Here is a 9,750-nt window from a genome sequence, read left to right as displayed (position 1 = left end):
CATATACAGACCGGACATCAGACCTCCTAAACATATACAGACCGGACATCAGACCTCCTAAACATATACAGACCGGACATCAGACCTCCTAAACATATACAGACCGGACATCAGACCTCCTAAACATATACAGACCGGACATCAGACCTCCTAAACATATACAGACCGGACATCAGACCTCCTAAACATATACAGACCGGACATCAGACCTCCTAAACATATACAGACCGGACATCAGACCTCCTAAACATATACAGACCGGACATCAGACCTCCTAAACATATAAAGACCGGACATCAGACCTCCTAAACATATACAGACCGGACATCAGACCTCCTAAACATATAAAGACCGGACATCAGACCTCCTAAACATATACAGACCGGGCATCAGACCTCCTAAACATATACAGACCGGACATCAGACCTCCTAAACATATAAAGACCGGACATCAGACCTCCTAAACATATAAAGACCGGACATCAGACCTCCTAAACATATAAAGACCGGACATCAGACCTCCTAAAGATATACAGACCGTACCTCAGGCCTCCTAAGTAATATGGACAATGGACTCCCTATATACAGACCCCAGACCAAATTCCTAAACAAGTATGGAAACCCTAAATATGCACCCCAGACCAAGTACCAAATCGCCAATCTTTACAGACCCTTATGAAAACCTCAGACTATACCCCCTGGATACAGATCCCAGAACAGGACCCCCGTATAGAGAATCAGCCTGTTAGGGGGTCAGACAAGTTAACCCTCTGGACTGAAAAGCTAAAAGGGTTGCACTCAAATTGACTTTTACAAGCCATCCTGTGATATGTGATAAAGGGGTATTCACAGAATAGCCTTTAGAACCATCTGCATTTGGGAAAGTAATCATCATTGAATCTAGTAACATGTATCTTTGCATAAAGCTAGTTAACTAGGCTGCTCTCACACAGCCCGCTTTTTACAGGGTTTCATGTGGCGATTCCACGCTATAAAAGCTGTAAAACACCTCCATTGATTTCAATGGGGCTTCTAAGACTAGCACTCTAATGTGGCGTTTCTAATGCCGTGAATTTTGAGTGCTGTCTGTTCTATTTTTGGCGTTTAAGTGTTTTTAAGCGCAAAACATGACCCATTTTAATCAATGGGGAGCATTTTCAATTCTGTCAAAAACGCGGTGAAACGCGTCTGCAGAGAGCAGCGTGACACTCACCTGCTCCCGTGGACTGGCTCTTTCATGTGCCGGCTGCCGGGCAGCCGGCGCATGCGCAGAGCGGAGCCGGCAGCCGGTGAGTGACATTTCTGCACAGAAATAGAGCATGCTGCGATTTGTTTGCCGTGCAAGATTTTGCGCAGTCAAATCGCGGCCGTCTGCCTAGGATTGTGTTTGTTAACACAATCCTATGGCAGCGTCCAGGGGCGGAAATTCCGCGGGAAATCCCACCGTGGAATTTCCGTCCCATCTGCAGGCGGCCTAAGAGTGGGAAATGTTACTTCTGATCTCTGGAAATTGACTGTAACATTGCAAGAGCTACCCAGTAAAGTTATCATTGGTTTTTTGGATCTATGCTCCTTCTCTTATCTGTTCCTGCATGTTGGATCCCCAAGAAGCCCTCAGCAACCTCATTTCCACCAGTGGCTTTTGTGTTGCACAATGCTTTCCTACCCATGTGATGGAGGGCCCAGAGTGGTAGAGGGCTGGAGGAACTTTCAGGAATGGCATGGAAGATGCCATTCAAGATGCTATAGAATGAACTTAAGGCCTTGTTCACACAAGCACTGTTTTTGCACATTAGCAGCGTGTGAAAAGAGCGCTTCTATTAGAACCAATGGTTTCCTATAGAAGCGTTCACATGAAGGAATTTTAGACATGCTAAATCCTCGCACTAATCAAAGATAGGACATGTGACCACTAAGCTCACTTCTAAGGGCTCCCACACACTTGCGTTTTTTTAACGCTGCGTTTTTTATCGCCAATGTCGATGGGACTTTGTAATATTAAAAATGCAACGCAAGTTTGAACTCTACAATTTCTGTGCATCACAGAAGGGGAAATCAATAGAGATGAGCGAGTCTACTCGCTAAAGGCAATTGCTCGAGCGAGCATTGCCCTTAGAGAGTACCTGCCCGCTCGAGATGAAGGGTTCGGGTGCCGGCGGCAGGCAGGGAGCTGCGGGGGAGAGCGGAGCGGAATGGAGGGGAGATCTCTCTCTCCCTCTCTCCCCCCTGCACCCTCCTGCTAACAACTGCTACTCACCGCTCCCCCGCGCCGGCACCCAAACATTTCATCTCGAGCAGGCAGGTACTCAATAAAGGCAATGCTCGCTCGAGCAATTGCCTTTACCGAGTATACTCGCTCATCTCTAGAAATCAAGAATTAAAAACAATCACAAAAAATGGCCGTTACTTACTGACTGAGGAGTGCATATAGATGCATCCTCCTCCCACCATGCAGGTAGCTGACTACCAAATGGAGGAGCCAATAACACCTGTGCAGAGGACCGGCAGTCGGCAGAGGAATCGGACGGACCGAGCGGGACGTGGATGGATTCCAGGTCGAGACACCAGGAAGACGGATCGGCGGCTGGTGGGCCCACAGCACCTGCGCAGCCCGGTGAGTTACCTATGCAAAACACTTTCAATTTAGTTGCTAGATCTGTGCCCGCCGGGGGGAATATGGGAATAGGTAGTGGTGCGGTCGGTTTTTCCGGTGCGCATGGGGGGGATAGCGAGATGAGAGCACTGTTAGGTTGTATGTGGGAATTTTTGCGGAGGCAGGAGATGGGGCCTGCCGGTTTGCCTGTTTCGGCGTTTAACACGCCGTGTAGTGTGTCGTCTGGTAGGGAGGGCTCGCTAACGGGAGCCCCCGCCGGGGCGACTGGGGGAGAACGGGCAGGGGGATCTGGGGGGCCAGGCATGGGACCATTGCCGGTCGCGGCCTGGAGTACTTCACTGCCAACGCCATCCAGTAGGGTAAGTACTACGGGGGGTAGCTCGGGAGGGGCAGAGGAGTCGGCGTCGGGGGTGGCGGTAGCCGTACAAACGGAGAAAGATGGGGAAGTGGTGCGGTTGGATGATAGGGCAAAAGGGGAAGTATATGTGTGCTTCGAGGGCCCCTTCGGGGCCCATCTAAAAAAGGAAGTTAAGGAAAAGATATGGCGGGACGAATTTGTAGAAATATTCTCCCTCTTGCCTTTGGAAAAATTTAATTTAGACAAAGGCAAAAGAACGGAGTACAAGAAGGAGGAGGAAGAGAAACGCAGGTGGCGTTTAATTCCTCAAACTTTCAATAATTGGTTGCAGGTGTTCGCGATCTTGGCGAGTGTGATAGGAGAGAAGGCGCCAGATAACTGCTCGGGCCTCTTCTGCTATTTAGATTCAATAGGCAAAGCATATCGTGTATACGGGGGCCAAACCTGGTTAAGATACGACGAACAATTAAGGCAACGGAAGGCGATAAGGCCGTCAATCTGATGGGACCAAAAGGACATTGGTCTATGGCTTCGGGTTATGGTGCCAAGCCGCTATGGGCAGCCTTTTCACGGGGGAGCCGGGCCATCAGGCCTGGCCTCTACCTCGCATGGAGGAAACCAGGGAGGTCAATTGGGGGGTAACAGAGTCGGTTTGTGTTGGCAATTTAATGAGGGACAATTTGGGTCAGGTTGCAGATTTAAGCATATCTGCTCCTATTGTAATGCCGGGTCTCACGGAGCAGCTAAATGCTTTAAGAAAGGGAAGGGCAAAGCCCCAGGGGGGGCTGGAAAAAGGGAGGACGCCGGTATGACTGGAAGAGATGGTCAGGTTCCTAAATAGGTATCCTGACAGGAAAAAAGCTACATTACTATTGGAGGGTTTTCGGGATGGGTTTCATATTCCGCCCCCGTTGCACAAAATTCCATTCTCGACAAAGAATTTACTCTCGGCCATGAGGAATCCGGAGGTGGTTTCGGAGAAACTCGCAAAAGAAATCAGCTTAGGTAGGATGGCAGGTTCCTTTCGGGAGCCTCCTTTCCCGAATTTCGTGGTGTCTCCCCTTGGGCTAGTCCCCAAGAGGGAACCGAATAAGTTTCGGTTAATACACCATCTTTCTTATCCAAAAGGAGCATCAGTGAACGATGGCATAGACCCCGAGCTTTGTTCGGTGGTTTACACATCGTTCGACGCGGCGGTACGATGGGTGAGAAGGTACGGGAGAGGGGCGCTGTTAGCAAAGGCCGACATTGAGTCGGCATTTCGCCTTTTGCCGGTTGCTCCGGGCAGCATTCGCTTACTGGGTTGTTTTTGGGGAGGAAAGTATTTCGCCGATAGGTGTCTGCCCATGGGATGCTCAATCTCGTGTGCATACTTTGAAGCCTTCAGCACATTTCTAGAATGGGTAGTGAAAGACACTGCAGAGTTGCAGTCAGTAATTCACTACCTTGATGACTTCCTGTGTATTGGACCAAGGGAGTCGCCAGTGTGTGCGACTTTGCTAGGAACATTACAGTGGGTTGCGGACCGGTTTGGGGTGCCATTGGCCCCCGATAAGACAGAGGGAACAACAACTTCCCTTCAGTTTTTGGGTATATTGATCGATACTGAGGCGATGGTGTGCCAATTACCGGAGGATAAGTTGCGGGATTTAAAATATGAAGTGGAAAGGGCACGGAGCTTGCGAAAAATTACGTTGAAGGGGCTTCAGTCATTATTGGGCAAGTTGAATTTCACTTGCAGGATAATGCCTATGGGGTGAATTTTTTGTCGAAGAATGGCATCAGCCACGGCGGGGATTCAAGCCCCGCATCACTACATCAGATTGGGGAAAAATGTAAAAGGGGACTTGGCGGTTTGGTCGTCCTTTTTAGAGAAATACAATGGAAGGTCCATGATAATCTCGGAGGTGAGCGAGAACGTGGACTATGAGCTATTCACGGACGCGGCGGGGAGTGCAGGATTTGGAGCATATTGCCAGGGGCAATGGTGCGTTGGGGAATGGCCAGATAAATGGAGGGAGAAAGGATGGACAAAGAATCTGGTGTTGTTGGAATTGTTTCCAATAGTGGTGGCCGTGGCGCTTTGGGGCGATCGCCTTCAGAACAGGAACGTGAGGTTCCATTGCGACAATATGGGGGTGGTACAGGTGATTAATTCCCTGACCGCTTCCTCACCCCCCGTGGTGAATTTGGTACGCCACCTGGTATTGGAAACCTTGAAGTTGAATATTTGGATAGTGGCGGTGCACGTACCAGGGATTAAAAATTCAATCGTGGATGCTCTTTCTCGGTTTCAGTGGGAGCGATTCAGGACCCTGGCCCCCGAGGCGGAGGACCGAGGAAGGACGTGCCCATCTCATCTTTGGAGTGTGGTAAGAGAGCAGTGGGGCACCTGATTGAGAGGTCACTGGCTCAGGGTACTAGAGCTGCCTATATCGCAGCTTGGCAGGAGTGGGAAAGTTGGGTAGGACACATTAGGGCAGGAGAGGCGGAGGAAGATAGAATGGGGGCGTTATTGAGTTGGGTAGGAAAGGTGGAGCAGGACAACGTTTCGGTGTCGCGGGTTAATCGGTTTATGGCGGGGGTAGCGTTTGGGTGCAAGTTAAGGGGTTTGGGGGACATAACTAAGAATTTTTTAGTGAGGCAAGCTTTAAAAGGTTTTAAGAAAGGAAAAGAGAGGATTGACATACGCAGGCCAGTTTCGTTTGAGTTACTAGAGAAGATTGGGGAGGTACTGGAAGAAATTTGAGAAAATGTTATTCAGGCTAGCATTTTCGTTGGCCTTTTTCGGGGCATTTAGGGTGGGGGAGTTGGTTTCTCCAAGTAAATCGGTTGGGGGAGGAATACAGACGGGAAATGTAAGGAAAGTTGATGACCATTTAGAGTTGGTCATTCGCCGATCGAAAACAGATCAGGCGGGGAGGGGGCAGTTGGTCAGTTTGGGAAGGGTTCATGGGTCAATAATGTGCCCCGTGAAGGCGTGGGAAGACTATACTGGGGTAACGGGCAAGAGATTAGGTCCTTTACTGCAGCACGAGGGGGGACAGTTTTTGTCACACTTCCAGTTTGCAGCGATCTTTAAGAAGGCGCTGAGGAAGTTGGGCGTAAATGAGTCACAATTTGGGACGCACTCGTTCAGAGTGGGGGCGGCTACAGAGGCAACGGTGCAGGGGTTGTCAGGGGAGTTGATCAGGAAAGATTGGCAGGTGGCAATCAGGGAGGTATAAACTGTATGTGCGCCGTCATTTGTTGTAAAAGTTTGGGGGGGGGGCTAATTTAAAGGGGAGTTGGTCAATATGGTTTTTTCTTTCGTTACAGGTCCACAATCGGCGTTAGCGTGGATTATGGGCCACTCTTATGTTTATTGGGGGCGGAGAGGGCCAGAGTGAGGCAGGATGGGAGGCAGCTGAGGTTCCCTAGGTCGGAGGCGGTTTTGAGATGGATGGGAATTAGAGGGATGTCTTGGTGCAAGGTGCTACAGGAATTTGAAAGGATGGTGGGACTAGACAGGGCCCCGGACATAGTCGTATTACATGCAGGGGGTAATGATTTGGGGAAGAGGCCATTCAGGGACTTATCAAGAGATATCAGGTATGATATCTTGAGATTATTAGCGTCGCATAAGAAAATGGTAGTGGTTTGGTCTGAGATTGTACCAAGACAGATTTGGAAGTTTGTACGGTCAGCAAAGGGTTTGGACAAAGCACGAATAAAATTAAACAGAGAGGTCTCGCGCTTTGTCAGTAGGGGGGGGGGGGGGGTAGCAGTGCGGCACATAGACTTAGAGGCTTGCACTGGAAATTATTGGAGACAGGATGGGGTCCATCTAAATGACATTGGGCTGGATTTGTGGCTAGAGGCAGTGCAAGGGGGAATTGAGCACGCCTTGGTCTTGTGGAGGGCGGCGCGGGCTTGAGGGCTCAAGCCGTGCTGGCTGTGGCGGTTAAGGAGGGGTCCTTGGAGTGATTTACGAGGGGGTAGGGGGGGGAGGCAGGGGTAGTAGAATTACCTCCTCCCCCCTCCGGTTCGGATTAAGTGTAGGTGGGTCTGTCGCCTTTTGGTTGTACAGGGGGTTCCCTGAAATAGTGGTTGGTGTTGCTAGCCGTGGTATGGCTAGATAGCCCCGGGGTCGGGAGGTAGGCGACTCGAGGTGAAGTGACGAGTCTCCTGAGTCAGGTTATTAGAGACGGGAGGCGTGTTTTTTTAGGAAAATAGGGTCTCCCGAGTCAGGTTTTTTAGGAGACGGGAGACAGTTACACCTATTTTTCCTGGGGTGTTGAGAGGCGACAGATAGTCTTAGTTGGGAGCTCCAAGGATCTCTCCAAAATAATTTAAGGTTAGGATTAAAAAGTGTTATTTATGTCATATTGTTATGTTATAATAAATTGGCTGCTGTGGCCAAAAAATTAATCCAAAAAGAGGGTGTCGGTGGTTATTTTAGATAAGTGGGGGGGGTAAAAGAGGGGTGATAGGCTGCAGCAGACGACTCCGTTGTATCGAGTCATGGAAAACATGAATGCTACAACTGTTTGTGTGGTATTAGCTTAGGCCTCCTGCACACAGGGGCGGATGTGCATTGCAAAATCCGGAGCAGGATTCCGCCTGTGGATTCTGCAGCAAATCCTGCCCATAGCATGCTATGAGAAAACGCGATTTTCTGCCTGCAAGCGGAAAATGATTGCGATTTCCCCCCCCCCCCCCCCCCCGTGGGGAGAAATCGCAACAAGCAGCGATTTTGGGCGGGCTGCGCATGGCTGGCTTTCATTGAAGTCAATGGAAGCCATCTGTCCCGTGGCCATTCTGCAATCATCATTGCAAAATGGCTGTAGGAGCCGCGTCATCTCCATAGTGACGGCGCAAGTCCTCTCAACTGCGCATATGCCGGCCAGGACTTTGGCCGGCACATTCACAACAGAGGAGACTAGGTCATTGCCAGAGCGACGGCGCGGCATCCTCTGTACTGCGCATGCCTCATCCGACACTCTGGACTGCTCTTTCGCAACAGAGGAAAAGAGCGGCGGAGCGGTAAGCTGGGGTCACCAGCCCCAGCACTGGGTCGAACGCCGCTGTGGGAATCCCGCATGCGGGGTCCAACCCGCCCCTGTGCAGACGGCCTTAGTCAGATCGTGTTTGTGTATAATTGTGACTTGGATAGCAATGACGCTTCGTTTTATTAGTAATCAGGAAATCCTGGTTATTCCGCAATATACATTTACTTTTTCTTGCAACTTATTTCTTTATTTGCTGTTGCAACTGTTACCAGGAATGCAGGAAGGAAAGGTTTGGTCTTTATGTTTAGTTTTGCTTCCATTTTTGTTCAGTGAATCTGCCAAGTGGGAAATTCCCACAGCTCACTGTCAATGGGTAACATCAGACGTACCATGGGTATGAAGAGAAGAAAAGAGTCCATGGGGCCATGGCTGCAGTTCTCCCCGTGGACTTTACCATATGACATTTCGCTGAAACAGCTGTCTGTGCATGGAGCCTGGCTTTACTTTTAATTCAGTCATTGTTACAAGGCTTGTAACTTTGGCTTGAAGGAATGCTGCTTTCCAATAGATGGCGCTGTTAGCAAACTCGGCTTTTCTGAACACCACATGGATGCCCGTTAATTATAGAGAGACCATTCATATTGCTGCCCCGCTGACTCAAACATGGTGCTGCCGGGACTGAGTTGATGTGAGCGGTCCCTGCAGCTCAAAAAGTACAGTAAAAAGCACTGATACAGGCGCATATAAGTCACGTGATAGCGAGCATCTATCCGCTTACACCCGTGTGCTGTCACCCTTAGTTAGTGATGTGTTGATCATACTCTTATGGTATGTTCCACATGGATTCTGCGCCTAAAAACTGCAACAGAAATCTGCACCTGAACTGTGAATTTCTGCCGCAGCTATGCAAATATTTGGCAACAGATCTGCATGCAGATTTAGATCTCCTGCAGACAAGTATATGCAGAGATACGCTCCTGACTGCATGACGTAATTGTGCCATGAAGGGACCGACTATCGTGCAAGTATCCACACATTCTACTGTACTTATCTACGCTGCTGGGCCCGCTCACATTGGCGCGGGATACACCTGTGCCATGATTGCAGTCTGAGCAGCATTATTAGCCCCTGTTGTTATTGATTTACACCGCAAAATTGTGAAGTTCAGTGCACAATTTATGGTGTCTTGGGTGCTCAAGTGCGCACAAAATAGAGTATGTCACGTATATTTATACGTGCACAAAAATATAGCACCAAACGGCTGAATGTAAGTAAACCCATTGAAATCAATGGGTTATACCTTCTGCGGCTTGTGCAAGTGATCATGCATGCACCAAAGCGGGCGCAAAATTGCCTGTCTGCAGAAGCCCTTATCCTTCTTGTATACACAAATTCATGCATGGCATTCTCTACGCAGGAACGACATGGAATCCACATCAAGACAAAACATGCCACTTCTTTTTATTCACATTCAGATTTACGCCTTCTTCAAGACGAACATATTTCTGTGCGCAAAATATATGCACGCAATATGCAGAGAATAGAACTATGGGGGCGTTTTCATTTTCCTTTTTTGCGCATGTGAAAAAAAATGGACATGATCTATTTTTCTGCACTAACGCACCAAGGGCCCCATAGAAGTCTATAGCCTTTTATGGTTCAAAATGTATTTTATTGATTTATGCATTTATTTTAGCTAACATCATTAGCCGTTGTTACATTGCACTCATCTCTAGGCAATAAAACTGGTTTACACATTTAAATCTCCAGATCTTGTGTGATAAACA

This window comes from Eleutherodactylus coqui, chromosome 6 (assembly GCF_035609145.1).
Source record: "Eleutherodactylus coqui strain aEleCoq1 chromosome 6, aEleCoq1.hap1, whole genome shotgun sequence".
Classification (NCBI taxonomy): domain Eukaryota; kingdom Metazoa; phylum Chordata; class Amphibia; order Anura; family Eleutherodactylidae; genus Eleutherodactylus; species Eleutherodactylus coqui.
Note: the sequence above shows the minus strand (reverse complement) of the source record.